Source organism: Rhinolophus sinicus, linkage group LG04 (genome assembly GCF_036562045.2).
Source record: "Rhinolophus sinicus isolate RSC01 linkage group LG04, ASM3656204v1, whole genome shotgun sequence".
In the NCBI taxonomy this organism is placed as follows: Eukaryota; Metazoa; Chordata; class Mammalia; order Chiroptera; family Rhinolophidae; genus Rhinolophus; species Rhinolophus sinicus.
Genome location: NC_133754.1, coordinates 161105521 through 161121190, shown reverse-complemented (window position 1 = coordinate 161121190; position 15670 = coordinate 161105521).

Sequence of the window (15670 nt, the reverse complement as noted above, 5' to 3'; positions counted from 1 at the left end):
TCAACTGGGGAAATAACAAAGAAAGGTGTTTCAGATGGAAGGAACAACATGTGCAAAACCGTGGAATGAGATGGCATGAGAAAGCTTGGCCAAAGACACAGGAAGAATGAAATTGGCAAATTTTAAGATGTTGTACAAACGAAATTTAAATTTGTTTGCTCCTCTGCTTGTTTGCTTTTCCAGACGAGGTCATTGTTGAATAGGGGAGAAGGGTTGGATTTGAAACAGGAATTGCTTGACAAAATAATGATTTCATTTATAGTTTGCTGAGCTTATACCGTATATATATATGCCAGGCTCAGTTACACAGTTATTACATGATGGAGAAATTATTACATCCCCCTATTTACAGATGGGGAAACTGATGCTCAGTGAGTACTGGCCAATAGAAGCAGGAGCATGACTATTTTGCTTTTTTGTACTACTTGTTGAGACCCAAGGATTTGGCATAATGGGGTCCACCACCTTAGGTACACTACAAGGCCATGGGACACTTCTGCCATAAAGAGCAGCAACCCCACCTCTTCCCTCAACTACCCCCATGGTGATTCCTGCCAGAATCCCAGGAATATCCCAGAACCTTCCAAAGCATGAGGGAACACTGCCCTGCCCACTGTTCTGCTCAGGCACCTCAGGCAAACTTTCCTCAGAGGCCAGGAAGTGTGCCCCTTCGGAGTGTGCATAGGTGTGGGTGTATTGCCCAATCACTCCCATTTTCCCAAGTATTTACTCCCACTGTTCCATCCACTCATGTCTTCCTCATATCCTTCCATTCATTCAGAGCTGACCTCCCCTTAGATTAACAATTACTTTGCCAGCCTCAAGTCTAGCTCAGTGTCACCTTCTCCTAGGAGGCCCTTTCCCCTGTCACACCTAGAGTCACTCTCTCCTCTGGGCTTTCCCTGCCCTTGGGAGCTTCCCTGCCATTTGTCATAGCTCAGTTATTTCTGCAGCCCACCAAAGATTGGGACTCGTGGGAGATAAGGACTCTTTTGAATTCATCTCAGTGTCCCCAGCACCAATTGGGAAAACAGTTGGCCTTCCACGCATAAATGTGCTAAATCCCAGAGAACATTCTGACCCTGACTCTGCCACTACCTGGGGCCAGACACAGCCTGCATTAGAAGCTGGTAAAAAAAAAAAAAAAAAAAAAAATAGGGCCCTGGCTTCACCTGGTCACCATACAAGTGGACATGGGGCAGGCAAGTGTGCCTTGTAGCCCACCCTCCACTCCAGCTCAACACTGATGTGGAAGATGTTAATGAAATGTGACCAACTGATTTTGACCAGCCCCACCAGCCCCATCAGTGCAGGCCTGTATGACTCCATTGCATCCTGCAGCTAAAGCACTTATCATTTCTAGTGAGAGGAAAGAACCCATTCCTATTTTCCTGTATATTTTTTTTCCTCTTCTTATATTCCTTTGGCCCTTTTAATGATATTTTGCATGAGAGTAGAGTAAAATGTGTGTATTCATATTTCCACCTTGGATCCCACCAAAGTTTTTAAGTAGCCAGATTTCTTTTTAAAAACATTTCTCACTGAGGAATGCTCAATACCATGACCCTTTAAATGCTATTTGGTTCATTCTCTCATCATGGGATTTGAATCTCAGCTCCCCTAATGACTATCTGTGTGATGTTGAGCCAATTACTTAGCCTCTCTGAGTCAGTTTTCTCATCAGTAAAATGGGAATAATGCCACCATTTTTTACAGGATGGTTGTAAACTTGAGAAATAATTACAAATGGCTCATAATAGGCACTCAAAAAAATCACTGCCATCCTGTGTTTATGAGAGGTTTAATATTTTCTCTGCATATGCCTTTCCTCCTATACTTCGTTTCTAATCCTGTGGAGGAAAAAAGGATGGTCAAAACCCCATGTATCCCAGAAATAAGGTGGGTGAACTAATATGGAAAAGTGTCTATTGGATTGGAAACTGGATTTTTTTTTTTAACCTTAGTAAGATCAGTTTTACTGAAAAGATTGGGCAACAAATTGTCATGAGTTGTGACGTGAACTTGCCACAACTCGTGCTTACCCTTTATCCTCTCCACTAGTTACAGCCACATTAAATTGTCAAACTTAAATATCAGTCAGCGGTTTCCAGGCAAAGATATCAGGAAGAGCTCATACCTCCCAAGTCCCAACCACCACCAGGCCAGAAATGATAATCACTTGAGAATGTTAATTGAATGCTATAATTATAGTTGATGCCTAATAGGCATTTTGCGCTGATGTTGGACACTGCCAAGAAAATATTTACTTGGCTAACTCACGTCCACGACCAAGTCTATTTTTTCCACAACAGAAATAATACTTTAATTTGGCACCACCAGACACACCAGAGTGAAACATCTTGGATATTTCAAACATAATCAAGATGTCTCCTCTGCTTTTGCCTCTTTTCTAAGTCATATGCCCCCTTTCTCTTCAGGATCTGTATACCTAAGTCTTATGTGGGTTCTTTTGTGTTCCTTACTGACTTTGAATGAGATCAGCTATTTATTGAAGTTTCGTTTGGGTAGGCGTTGCAGGAAAAGAGAGCTGAGGAGGTCTGGAACTTTGGATCAAGTTTCTTTGTCTCAAAACCCCTTTCATCAAATCCGTTATTTCCTTTGCAGTTAGATGCTTATTTCCCTTCAGATCTTTAGCCCATGCTGTTCACAGCAAAGCCTTTTAAATCATAGGCTCTCTGGCTAACGCAAGGGTTGCTTCCTCAGCCTCCTTCCCCCCATTCCACCTCAGGCAGTTGCCCTAGACCTGGAGTGGGTCTCAGACAGTGGAAGTGGTGGACCTGTGTGATTTTGCCTTTAGCACCAACTTCCTGGTTGTTCTCAGGGATGCATTGGTCCTCCAGAGGGACATTTCTATCCATCTGGTGACCCACCTACCTTAGGGCCACATCATTCCAGTACAATGGGAATCCTTACATTTAGGGAGATTTCTTTTTTTGCTCAAGCCCTGAGGCAGTCTCCATTCCTCTCTCATTTTCCTCCACATTTCACAGTATTTTGTAAGTATGCTTCATAGTTTGTGGCTTGAGGTTGTGGCCTTTTCCTTGTTTCATGGAAGACGAAGGGCTTTTATTGTTGTTGTTTTAAATGGGTTTCTAGGGAGAGACAAGAACTAAAAATGCCTTTATGCTGCCATCTTTGATCAGAAGTCCCAAAGGCCTTTTTAATCCCTTCATCTATTTCTTTACCTTCTGCGTTGTATGTACTTCGGCAAATTGCTTCAAAGCGTGCTATGGAATAAGGTGAGGGTATATATACACAAATTTTAAAATGCCACGTTCTTCCATTTGCCCCTCTCTAAACTTTGATTTCTGTTTATCTCTTTGGAAGTCTTTTCATTTTTACTTTCTTTTCTGTCATTTCTGTCATCCAATCTGGAAATTCTTCTATTCTCACAAAGAGCTCAAAGAGATATTCTTTGGGGTCACTCCTCTTCTCTTCTAGCCAGAAAAGCCAACTCCACTTGTGGGAGATGTAATTAGGTCTCTCCCTTTATGGTCAAGCTGTATGTCTAAACAAACCACCAGAATTATGTGATTCCCCTGGAAATTCTCTCATCCACTGCTATACAAAGTGCCTCTTTCTAGACTTGATTACAAGAGCTTCTGGGAGAACTGTTCGTAGGCACCCCACCCCTTGCCCCTTCTGCAGACCTGCTGTATGTGATGAGTCCCTAGTCAGCTGAAGAGCTGCCTCATTCCTTCCTCCCACACCTCCATAGGGCCGTTGAGCAGGATAAGCATGGCAGAAGCAGCATCCTGCTCACCAGAGTTCCCACCTGCTTCCTGCACCTGTTTTCTTGAGCTCCTGATCCAAGAGGAAAGAGAAGATGATTCAACCTTGCATGTATGTTTATCCTGCTGGTGTAATGTCATTAAATATGGAAAATCATGCAAGTAAAGTTCCAAAGAATTCGATCACGGGATTGACAATCCCCCTGGATTCATTGTTCACAGCGGGGAAATCTGGTTCCTCAAAAGAGATACTTTTAGGATCCAGGAGAATAGGAGAGAATATAAAGTCATGACCTCTCGTGGGTGTGAACAGAACAGCAGGTGTGAGAGCCCAGATCTAAGGGCGATAACTTCTATTAAGGCTGCCGTTTACCGAGAACCTCTTATTAACAGCTACCATGAAAGGCACTTCTTATACCTTATTTCATCCTGTCCTCCCAATAATCCTGCAAGCTATTACTTCCATTTTATGCATAAAGATATTGAGGATTCTGATAGAGAGTGGAAGGGACCACAGAAAAAAATTTTAAACAGTGATTACGTTGTTGATGATTACTTGTTAAAGCAAAAATGTATTAAGGTTTGGCTTTGAATAAATCTTCCAAGAAGCTTCAAGTTGAAAGGTGAGGACTAACCTTGAACTTAGGTCTTGAAGCAATTTAAGGTTCGAGACGAGTCTTTTCTGAAGCACTTTTAACGATGTGAATAAAGCCTGTGTCTCTCCCAGACCAACATGCCCTCTTTCCAAGGTCAGCTGTTGACATGAGAGGGTCAGTGACACAAGCTGAAATATCCAGATGCATCATGGCAGTTCCATTTTTGTCACTGCAACTGCAAATATGACTAAATAGTACTTCCCAACTATGTCAAGGATCAGAGGACTTTTGAACCAGAAAGAATCTTAGTGATTCTAACCCCTGCATTTCAAAGAGATGAGAACTGAGGGCTAAGCAGGTAAGGCGCTTTACTCAGTTTACATTTTTGAACTATGTAAGGACAAAAAGTCAGTATTGGAACAAAGGAAAATTCCTCCCTGATGTTTTCATAATCTTCTAGTACTGAAAAATGAAGGAAAATAGTACAGTAATGCAGCCCCAAGACAGATACCTGCAGTCTGAAGGGAGTGAGAAAATTGAGGCTGAGTGGAGACAGCACGGAGAGAACGCTGATGCAAGAAAGTGCCAGGGAAAAGCAGAGATGCTCCACATTCCAGGGGTGCAAGGAAGGCCACATTGATTTATTTTGTAAATTAAATTAGAACTGTTTCATGGTCCAGTATCTTACTCTCACAGCTCCTTTCCCCCCTCCCCTAGAGGGTAGAAGTTTCCAATGGTTTACACATTTTGAAACTGTTGTTGTGCAGGGAAGACCCCCTGTGGCTGTCTTGCATGGACACTGGAACTAACCCCCATCTATCCAGTGTCCTCTACCATCACCTTATTGCCCCTTACATCCATCCATTGTTCCCCACCATCAATCCAGACTGCTACTAATTCCTTCAGAAAAGTCTTGCTTGCCTAGTGCACTACAGGCCAAAATGGGCCTTTGAAAAAAGGTCATGACTTTTAGTACACAGTCCTTTCACATACCCTCCGACACCCCATAGTCTGCAAGGAGCAAAGCCGGGACTGGTTCAGACATCCACCCACTATGAAATCTGCAACCATCTTCCCAGGGATCACCAGGGGTCAGGCTACTTACCTCTTCAATCCCACTAAACCCTGGGGACATTCCACTCTTCTCCCACAGGTATGTTTGTGAGTTTATCAAGGAAGACCCAAACCTCCAAAAAATAAAGCCCAGCCAAGGTGAAATAGTTTATTTAGTTGTTTGGGGTTTTCTTAATAGGCATGTATGGGGTGCCAGGTATATGGCAGGCATCATTCGTATGCTATTCAACCCTCAAACAATGCTTTGTAGTGGATATAGATTCTAAACTTCAGCAGCTTATCCAAGGTCACTTAGCTAGAGCTAAGATTCAGATTCAGATAGGAATCCCCAATATTCAGGGTCTGAAATAGCACATTCTGGCTCCCCTGTTGCTAAATTTTGTGAACCACAGAATCAAGTTGAAAAGGCAGGCTTCATCTAGACCTATTCTCCAGCTGATATTTTGATCCCCTTCAATAGCGCAGAGGCATGGGAGCTATTACCAATGGAGGGTCTTCTACAGCATAGATTGAAATCTGCCTTCCTTCAGTTTCTCCTAGATATCCTGGCTGTGGCCTCCAGGCCACAATTAACCCAACCCCTCTCTCGCAATAGCATTTCAGAGTTTGAATGAAAGCGCTCCTGTCTTCTTTCTGTCTCTCTTTTGCAGCCTAGTCATCTCCAGACTCTTCTACCCTTTCATCTTTGGCTGATTTCAACTACCCTGCCTTTTATTTCTGGTATGAAGCTAGACCATGAAGGGGTTTTGAAAGAAGTATCAACTATTGTTGTGACATTATTGGGCCATTGTGTCGAGTAAATCCTCACCCTACTCTTTGATAGACTCTGCCAGGTGCCAGAAATATTTGAACACGACTTGAAGGGGATATGGGAACATCCTTGAAAAACCTACCTAGTGGGTAACAAGATGTTTACCTGTAATTACCTCAGAGCAAAGGTTAAGCACTTTGGAACACTGAAGACATTTTACAAGATTATTTTCAAAATTTGTACGAGGAGAAAATAAGAGAACATCTGTTCTTTCAAATCGCTGTAAAATATTCATGTACAAATAACTTAAAAATACTGAGTAGTGAATCTCTTTGGAGGTATTTGGGCGTGTGAGTTCAGAAAATCTCAGCTGGAAAGAGAGAATTGTTTTTCCCCCAAGAGTTCCTTCCTAAATCTTTTTATCTTACAATTTTCTTTATAATACTATACCTTTCCTTGGGGATTATTACCACAATATTTAAATAAGGGTTTTGGTAATAAAGGTTTTTAAAAATAGATTTTTCTTGGCAAGTGAGAGAAGTTCTTTTGGCGCTGTTCTAGTGTCTGAGATAAACATTATATAAAGGATTGTTTGTGCCGTGAACCCAGAGATTCACCAGAGGTACGATCATGCCCTCTGTAGAGCGATTTCACAGCTAAGAATTTCATTCTAGGATCAAATATAGGAAGGCCCTGGTTCTTGGACATTTTGCATCCTTGCTAATGCCTGTGTTACTGTTTATTTAAGAACTCTGATCATCTTGACTGATAATCTTGGTGACTTTTTTGGTGAGGTCAGAACAGAATTCTCTTGGGTGCTTAGGGATCGCCAGCCCTCCTCTACACACAATCCTGGTTGGCGGTATTTGGACTGGATTGTGCTGAAACATGAACTGCAGACCTGACCCAGTTTATAAAATTTGTGATGCCCAAATAAGATTGCCATATTTAGGAAAAAAAATGATGCCCTGTTAACTTTGAATTTCAGATAAACAATTTTTTAGTAAGTATGTCCCAAACAGTGTATTGCATCTGGCATCCTTATGCCCAAACTCAGTGTCACTGGCCTATGTTAATTTTCACTAATGAACTTCAGAAATATCTTCATTGTGTGATAGAATAAAAACTGCATTTATTTTTTAAATCTCTATTAAAGACATAACAAATCCTCTCTTGACAAAAGAAATATGTGCCAATTGAGACATATGGCTAGTCTCACCCAATGTATGTGCCTTGCACAGAATTGGAATCTGGGCCTCCACTCATCTCTTAAGAGCTGATAATTAGAGGAAACTACAAATGAGCTCAAAACAAAGAAAGATGAAAGTGGAAGGAAATGATCTCAGCACCTGAAAAATTGCAAAAAGATCAACAATCTTGGGTCTTACTGTTTTCCCTCGCATGTAGCACTGTTGAATACACAATAAATACTTGTACAATAGTGGATAGATGAATAAAGGAGTGAATACATTATGCTCATAGAAAGCGTCTTTCTCAAGCCACAGTTACAAGATATCAAGGGGTCTTTCAGATCTCATTGTTGTTGTTGGGCTCTAAAATAAGCAACTAGGTTTTAAAATGTGTGGCTCTGTAAGGAATGGGTTGGGATGGGATGGGAGAAATGGAACTTGAACACTAAAACAGAATAGTAATAAAAATTGATCAAATGCCAACATTTTATTTATGCTCAGATGACATGTTAAAGCCACTGTGTCTCTCATGTCTCTGAAACATAAGAATTTTGCGATAGACTGTTATAAGTAGTTTTGAGAGGTCTATTAAAGTACTGTCTAGAAAGTTTGCTCCAAATAATTGGGCAGTAAGGTGGATGTTATTTAACTGGCTAAGTGGAGGTTCATTGAATGTTCTTGTGCAAAGCCTGTGAAACCAAAGATATTTTAAGTTTTAATCACTTCGAGTGAGTACACATCAAACTTATTCCCTCGCCTACTATTCTTTGACGCTTGAATTTGTGATCGTTTGGAGAGTTTGATTTATGTCTGATCAATTTCATAAGATAAAACATTGCTAAAAAAATTGCAAGTAACGAATACATATTTTTTCTGTGTAAGGGGAATTATTTCCATATAAAATAAACATAATCCATATTTTCCATGATTCAGATATATAAAGGTTTATTTTATCATGTAAATGTACATGTTCATAGGTTTTTCTTGTTTTGTTTATCCCAATTCACTTTGCAGCTTCGTCAAAAATGAAAAAAATTCAATGTGGATATTTTATTTTCCAAAGTTGATTGAAGCAAATATGGACAGTGAATGGTCTCCAATTCTATGTATTAAATATTAAGGATGTATTTTCTGTGCTGTGCTGGGCAGAAAACAGCTACCTATTACATAAAATCATTTAAAGAAGCACACAAGCTTTTGTAATCTGTTCTTCAGCAATAAGGTCTTCTATAGTCCTGTAAATAAAAAATTTGGGTTTTTTCATTTTCAAATACAATTTCAAATCAAATAAAAACAGAGGCTTATTTGATAAGGAAACTATATGTGTGTTGCAGAAGACCTTATTGCTATGTTAAACAGATCTATCTAATCGATATAAAGAATTGAATTGTATTGTATTTGTTCGGAAGTGTATTACTTATCCATCCTAATCCAAAAATTGACATGAGGTGATATAACCTAAAACACATGTGTAAGAATCATTTAAAACAATAAGAAGGGACAACCTTTTAAATAAATATTTGAAGTCAACTGATATGTTCTCCTGAGGTGTTTTTTTTTTAAGATTAAAGCATATAGCTTCTGCAACCATTCCACATGCGTTGTAATGTCACTACCTGTTAGGAACTGAATGTTTGCGTCCCCCCAAATTCATGTTGAAATCCTAACCTCCAATGTGATGGTATTTGGAGGTTGGTGGGGCCATTGGGGTGATTAGGACATGAGAGTGTAGTCCTCCTGAATGGGATTAGTGCCCTTTTAAAGGGACCCCAGAGAGCTCTCTTGCCCCTTCCACCATGTGAAGACACAGCACAAGATGACTGTTGATGAAGCAGGCAGCCAGAAGTCACCAGGTACTGAAATTGCCAGTGTCTTGATACTGGACTTCGTAGCCTGCAGAACTCTGAGAAATAATTATTTGTTGTTTAAGCGACCCAGTCCATGGTTATTTTTGTTATAGCAGCCCAAACAGACCAATATAGCACCCCTCCATTCTTACACTTATAGTGTAAAACCAAAACCTGGCCACAGAACACAATAGAAAACTGGTAGATCACCTTCCTTGTTCCAGATACTAAACTGAAGTGCCACCTATTGACATTGCCTTTTTGGTACCCCAAAGAGCTGAATAAAAGATTTGTTTTACTTTATTGTTGCTTACTAGTGACTGAATTTGAAAGTAAATGTGTCAAGATAACATGTTAAAGTATTTTAATGGGCTTTTCTTTTTCCCACATTTTCCTATATCACGTTTATCCTTTTCAGCCAGAGGGTCGTTCGTTGCCTTGAGGACAATAAGGATTGTTAAAGCTGAAATGCAAAAGGAAAGATGTCGGTTCAATCCTTAACTTCCAAAGGAAGAGCTTAAAACTGTGAAAATCAAAAATTTCATTTTCAAAAGCAACATTGTGGGGGCAGAAGAAAAGATTTATGGGATCCAAACAGCCAAATCTTAAAGGGCTCAGTTTATAGTGTTTACCATAAGCCACTGAGCAGGTAGAATGCCGGACATGAATTGAAATAGGGAATAACACTTCTTAGGATGTAGGAGAGTGCAGGTAGAGGGGAGAAGAGAATTAAGAGAGCTGAAACTCAGTTATGGTTCTTCTTATCCCCACACACGACTCCTCCCCTCTCTTTCCCCTTCCTTGGCCTGATGTCTGTAGTAAGGGGTACTTACCAGAGCATCACGGCATCAGACGGGAGTGCCTGGTTTGTGCTTCCTGCAGATCCTCACTAGCCCTTGTGGGGTCTCATCCTGTTGCTGGTTGGATGTCAAACTCTGTCTCCAGTGCATGTATTATCGATGGCCATTGTCTGTGCCATGTCTCCAGTTGTAACATCAGCCATCTCAGAGAACTGTCCCAACCTGATTCTAGCCCTCTTACAGTCTACTGGTGTGGGGACAGAGCCCCAGAAAGCAGTTTCCAGGCTCTCGGCCTCACATAGACAGGTGCTGGCTCAGGTAGTAAATGGCCATCAACTGTGATGGGATGGCCATCAGCTGTGGCTAGTTGGCCGTCAGCTGTAACCAGTGAGCCATTGGCCACTAATATAACTGCTGTGGCTACGCTAGAGGAAAAGAGAAAGAATGGGAGCTAGCAAGAAGATGGCGGCTGGGCTGGCAAGCGCGGATGGTGGTTTGCGGACAGTGTGGATCCAGCCTCCAGTGAGAGTATAGTGCCGCCAGCGAGAATATAGTGGTATGACTCCCCTACCTATGGCTCCGTGGGTGTTCCTTTTTGGCCTCACCATATCCTGCGTTCTTGTATGGGGAGCGGGAGCAGAAACCCAGCAGGGTCTCCCGCACGACAACTGGCCTTTGGCAGCCCTGAGTCCCCCACTGGAGAACAGGGGGACATTTGGATTTCCTCTGAAGTACATGCAGGCATAGAAAGCTGGAGGAGATGGTGCAGTGCTTCCCTCAAGTAGTCTCTGCCTACACGGACCACACCTTCACATCTACTCTGTCACGAGGCTCAAAACCCCTACACAGCCATTTTCTCCCAGATTTCCTGATCACTGGAGCACCCTCCCTGCCCCGCACCCCCTGCCATTCTGGGGTTAAAAGCCTATCTGCGCTATCACCTCTGTTTTTTAACTGAACAATATCAAGTAATGTAAGTATATATACATTTTAAAACTGCACAGGCATAACAATACAGTGGGATGGATTTTCACATCCAGATAGAACAAGAAATAGACCATTACTAGCACCCCAGAAACCCTTCCTGTGCTCCACCCAATTATTAATACACCCTTCTCAAATGTAATTACTATTCTGTCTGCTATCACCATAGATTAGCTTTGCTTGTTTTTGAACTTTATATATTGTTCATTCTTTTGTGTCTGGTTTCTTTCACTCAATATTGTGTGTGTCACCTATACCTATGCTTTGTTTTCATTGTTGAAGAGTATTCTATTGAATAAGTATGTTACAATTTACTTTTCCATTCAACTGATGATAGATATTTGAGTGATTTATGGTTTCAGGCTATGACGCATAATGCTGCTATGAACATTCCTTATTTTGCCCACATGTACACATTTATATTGGGTTTATATCTAAGAGTGAAATTGCTACTGGGTCATAAGCTATGTGTATATTCAGCTTTAGTAATTGCTGACAGTTTTCCAAAATGGTTGTGTTAGTTTGAACCTTAGGAAACTGAAGTTTTTGCAGGTCAAAATAGTTGAGTATCAGTAATTTCAATGGTTTAACCCCCAACTGACACTTCCATAAGCAAGGCATGAGAGTTTCAGTTGTTCCACATCCTAACCAAGACATGATATTACCACTGCTTTAGATTTAGCCATTCTAGTGGGTGTGTAGTGTTATGTCTTTGTAGTTTTAATTCCCATTCTCATAATGACTAGACTAATGATCCTGAGCCCTTTTTTATATCTTTACTGACCATTTGGATGTAACTCTTTTCTGAACTTCTGTTCAGGGTGTCTCACATTTAAAACATTGAATTATCCATCTGTTTCTGATTGATTATACATGTCCCTTTTATATTCTGAACACAAGTTCATTGTCAAATACATGTTTTGTAAATATCTTCTCATATTTGGTGGCTTGCTTTTTGCTCTTTTAATAGCATATTTGATGAACAGTAGTTTTTCATTTTTATATAGTCCAATTTTTGAATGCTTTCCTTTTTGTTTAGTGCTACTTCCACCCTAATGTTTAAGAACTCTTTGTCTACTCCAAAATTAACATATTCACCTATGTTATCCTCAGGAAGCTTTATAATTTTAATGGGTACATGTATAGCTAATATCCACTTGGAGTTGATTTTTGCATAAAGTGTAAAATAAGTGACAAGATTTGTACTTTTTCCATGTGGATAACCTGCTAACCCAGAACATTTATTGACAAGACAGGTTTTTACTTACTGTATTGCAATGTCCCCTTTGTCATAAATGAGGTGACTGTACAAGTGCTGGGCTACAGCTAGACTTTCTATTCTATACCACTGGTTTTTTATCTGCCTCTCACCAATTCTACACTCTTGTAATTACTGTAGCTTTATCTGGCAGTGTAAGCTTTCCAATTTTATTCTTCAAGTTTGCCTTTGGTATTCTTGGACCTCTGTGTCTCCATATAAATGTTGGAAGCAACTTGTTAATTTTCATACAAACACACACACGCATGCAAACCGGCTGACATTTTGATTAGGCTTATAATAATCTATAAACTAATTTGGGGAGAGGTGATAATACTGAGTCTTCTAATCCAAAAATGCAGAATAGGTTTCCACTTGCTTAGTTCCTCTTATGAAGAAGCAAATGTTTTGAGAGAAAAGGTGCTGCAGAACGGCAGGCTCATCTCAATGAGTTTTCTTCTTTCAAGGATCTTGACCCTTCATGTCCTTGCTTCTTGGCAGCATTTTGACACCTTCAACTAGATATTTCCCCCTAGTTTTTCAGGTCAAGGAGATTGATCTGATACAAGCTAGTCCACCAAAATGGAAGTGAGTATCTGATGGAAAGTAGAGATAGGGTAAGGCAAGAGTCTGGTATCCAATAAAGCCAAGTTCAAATCCAGGTTTTGCTCTATTTATGATTTGCTCTATTTGTGATCTTGACAAGCTCCAGTTTCCTTTAAAAACATCACATTAAAGACATAGAGGTGGGAGGTGATGGAGTGTATTAGTAAATAGTTATTCTTTTGCAAGAGGGATACATGGAAGAGAAGACTGAAAATGCAGAGAGGGGTCCATATAATATCGACCATTACCGGTAAGTGATGGAGCTCGGATTTCAACCCCAGCAGCCAGATTCAGAGCATCTGCTCCTAATCAGAGACGTCAGCTGTGGACCACAGAGTCTAAACCTCATTCTGCATTTGCTGGAGAGCTTTCTGATTTCTCTAAGGCTGAAATGATATATGATTTAGGAAGACCACTCTGGTCATGCTTAAAGGACAAATAAATCTCTCAACATAATTTTTTAATTTAATTTCTTTGTTATTGTCCTGTATTGTTTAAACAAAGTAAAACCAACAAACAAAAAAGCTCCTGCAATATATTGAGTCATATATCTAAAGAGACCACCATCCAACTTATTGCAAATGTTATTCATTTTCTTGGTTTTATATTAAGTGTAATTATTGATATATAATTCCATTTATATATTTATAATTCCTATCAAACAAAACTACTTCTTCAGAAATGACTATGTGTGGTGTATTATGTCTTCTGTGTATATTTGTCTTCCTTTCTGACCTATTTCCACATGTTTGAGATTGCTATTCTTATTAGCTATATTGTTTTCTTGTTTAGTATTATTACTTTTTAATTGCTAAAGAAAATCTCTCAGTAGCATAATCTTATCAATGTTTCTGTGCATGTCTTCTGCTGGCATGGGGGATTTTAGATGCCATAGATATTTTTAATAAATTATTTTAATTTCTCCAGTTGTGAAAATAGTGTGCTTTTTCTTTGGCTTATTTTTATGTGAAATAATCTTTTTTTTGTGATTAATTCTTAATCTATTATTAGCTTCTTTTTTTTCCTTGTTGTCATCTTATCCCACTTGTTCTTTTCATTAAAACCTCATCGGTGTCTGCCTTTTGGCAGAGACATTTTAGCTTTGCATATTCTAAGTAGATGATATTATCTAGTATTATTTCTTACATTCTTAAATACTGCATAAATTTATCACCTCTAAGCAACAGGGCCAATATCGTTGTCTTATTTTTTAGACTTCTATTGTCTTAGTTTCTTAGTCAGTTCAGGCTGCTATAACAAAGTATCATAGACTGGGTGGCTTAAACAACAAAACATTATTGCTCACGGTGTTGGAGGCTGGGAAGTCCAAGATCAAGGGGCCAGCAGATCTGGTGCCTGGTGAGAGGCAGCTTCCTGGTTTGCTGATGGCATCCTTCTTGTATTCTCACACAGTGGAGTGCAGAGAGAGGAAGCAAGCTCTGTCTCATCTCTTCTTATAAGGGCACTAATCCCATTCATGAGGGAGGACCCTCTCAAATTACCTCCCAATAGCATCACATTGGGAGGTTAGGATATCAACACATGAAAGGGGTGGGGGTTAGCACAAACAAACACTTAGGCTTGATGTTGAAATCTTCCCCTGATTTACAAGGATGATTTCACTGCATGCTATTTAATTTGCTAGCTTCTCGGGATGTTTACCAGGCCTGTAAATTTAATGGATTAGTTGTGTCTTGGGTCTATTATTAAAGTGATTTTTTTAATCAGTTGATTATGAGGATTCTCAACATGATTTCATGCATCCTACAATGATAACAATAATAATAATAACCGTAATAGCAATAATAATAAATTTGAGTGTTTATTATGTTCCTGGCCCTGTGCTAAATGTTCTGCATACATCATCTCATTTAACCCTCCCAAAACAAGGATCACTAAGCCATTTATCATATGACAACACTAATTCAGACACTAAGTGCCAGGGCGTGATTTAAACCCAGGTCTTTCTGACTCCAAAGTCTGTGTGTGCTCTGCTATATTTAACATTAGCACCATGTGACGCAGTTGCTTTTCAATAACACTGACAGTTTGGTTGAGCTCAGGCTCTCTGGTCTTTGACTTCATTCCTGATATTCTGTTTACTTGCTTTTGCCATATAAAACCTTCTAACATTTCTTTGGAGTATATAAAATAAATAACCTAGTGGGAATTTTATGGCAAGAATTGAAATAAACATTCCAAGTTTCAGGTCACACCATCAGTTAAACTCTATTTTCGAATCCACACAAATGTATTGACTTCCTCAGTTTTAAAATCATTTAAAAGTTTTTCAGTATACATACTTGGCTATCCTTTAGATGTGTTCCTGTGCTGTTTGGCATGTAAGTACCCAGAGATTTAGTTAACCAGAGACAGAGAGTTACTTGTCATTGTTTTATGGAAGCTTGTGAGAATGTGAAGCAAAGGAGAACATGACAAGAACCTCCAGTGGCACCTGCGCCCCAATCCCCAGACTTAGACCCCCAGGGAGCACTCACACAAGCCCGGATAAAAGAGCAGTTGCTAAAGAACTGCATGGAAATGGCCACCCTGCCTGCCTGGGCTGCAGTCTCCCAGGCAGACGTCACCATATGTCTGCATCCACATCTTAGCTGCCTGTTTGGTCCCATGCAGGCTGCAGCGGGCCAGAGCTTGGGCTCTTGAACAGAAAAGCCTATTTATTCTAGCCCTTCTTTGTCAGCACTGAGGCACCTCCTGGCTGAGCATTGGGCTCTTACCATCGTTAGAGTCCATCCTTTTGGTCTGAATCAATCATCCCTCTCTCTTAACATGATCGTGAATTTCTGTAATC